The following is a 2,111-nucleotide window of genomic DNA, read 5'->3' on the forward strand; positions in this document are numbered from 1 at the left end:
TACCACAACACAATATTAAACAACAAGAATGCCCCCAGGCCATCACAAATTATCACAATCAATCCCTGACATAGCCCACCTTGTCTCGCCACGTGTGCAAATAATAACATAATGAGTGCCCGCCTTGTTTCGCCACACGTGCATCATAATGTTCCCACCTTGTCTCGCCACATGCGCAACCCACATATAAGCAAATATATATACATACCCTGCCTTGTCACGCCGCGTGTGCAATATATCAATAGTAGCAAAAGCACGGCAGAAACCTCGTGCAACCCCATAACAACAGCCGCACGGCAGAAACCTCGTGTATCACAATATCAACAACCGCACGACAGAAACCTCGTGCATCATAATATCAACAACCGCATGGCAGAAACCTCGTGCACCACCACAACAAGTCAAACAGTAACAATGACAATATATACAAGAACACAACAAGTAAATCAACTGAAGAACTTTCGATCACAAGGAGACGGTAAAACTAGCTCACAAGGAATAACCACAATAGAGAATACTAAGCGTGATTAGAACAACTCAACAAGGGAGAAAATAATATGAAGCAACGATCCCACAATATGTAATTCAACAACAAGGAAGCTAACACGAATCAAATAATTCCAAATAAGGAAATATCTACTAAATATAGACTATCTAAACTTCTTTCAAGGTTGGGCAATTTATGAAGAATATACAATAATTTCCATTAAGGATGAGCAGCGGGAAGATAATCATCACCTCAATAAAGACTAAACAAATACAGGGGAGATATTAATGATTTCCAATAAAGACGAGCAGTTATGAAAGATAGCATGACAATAGAAGAGGTAAAAAAAATCTTCAGTTAAGCTAAATAAGAGTCAAATAGGCAATAAGAATGAATCATGAGCAATTAATTCCAATTAGATCATGTAGAGGTGAAACTAGTAAGTGGAAAACTCAAGCATATCAAGTACACATTCATACACAGTGAATATAAGGACCTAAGAACCCTAAAAGGCCAATTTTTCCACAAATAAGTCCGAGCACGCACTCGTCACCTCGCGTACACAAACTACAATCAACACAGCAGACTCAAATCCTAAGGGGGAAGTCCCCCACACAAGGTTAGGCAAGATACTTACCTCGAACCAGCTCAAAATCAACCCGAAACCACGTTCTTGCCACGAGTACTCAACTCCAAAAGGCCCAAATCTATTCAATTCAATTGCATAATGTAAATAACACTTCAAGTAATTGATTCTACAAACAAATTCTAAGCTAATACGCGAATTTAGGTAAAATAACCAAAACGCCCCTCGGTCCCACGCATCGGAACCGGGTAAAATTCACATTTTCAGAACCCCTCGTACTCTCACAAGTCAATACATATCAAGAACACTGAAACCGGAGTTCAATTGACTCCTCAAATACCCATTTTAAGGTCTCTTAATCTCAAAACCTAATTACCCATTTTGCACTGATTTTCCCCTAATTTTTCACCACTAATTAGACCTTTAATCATATATAAACGAGTTATGAGGTCAAGAATATTACCTCCAAGTGATTCCCCTTTGGTTTCCTCAAAAATCTCCCTCAAAAGCTTCAATCCCGTTAAAAATGGTGGAAAAATGAAGAAGGGACGCAGATGGGCTATTTAAATACTGCCCAGGTATTTGTACACCGCGATCGCGGGAGAAGAGATGCGATCGCACATAAGAAATAGTTGCTGGCCCAAAGTGTGCTACGTGATCGCAAAAGGACTGATGCAATCGCGTAGAAGGAAAATGGCTACTGTCCAAATTTTGTGCTACGCGATCGCGAACAAAATAATGCGATCGCAAAGAAGGAAAAATGTTGAGGCCCAGAGCTACACTATGCGATCGCGAAGTTATCCGTGCGAACGCAATGAAGGAAAATATGGCCGCTTGACATTGTACTACGCGATCGCGGCTATGCCTATGTGATCGCTTAGAAGGAAACACCAGATAGCAGAACAACAGTTCAAACATAGGGAAAAATGACCTGTGGCCCACCCGGAACACACTCGAGGCCCCCGGAACCTCAACCAAACGTGCTGACCAATCCTAAAACATCATTCAAACTTGTTCCAACCTTCGGAACGCTCAAAA

This window comes from Nicotiana attenuata, chromosome 6, assembly GCF_001879085.1.
Source record: "Nicotiana attenuata strain UT chromosome 6, NIATTr2, whole genome shotgun sequence".
Lineage (NCBI taxonomy): Eukaryota > Viridiplantae > Streptophyta > Magnoliopsida > Solanales > Solanaceae > Nicotiana > Nicotiana attenuata.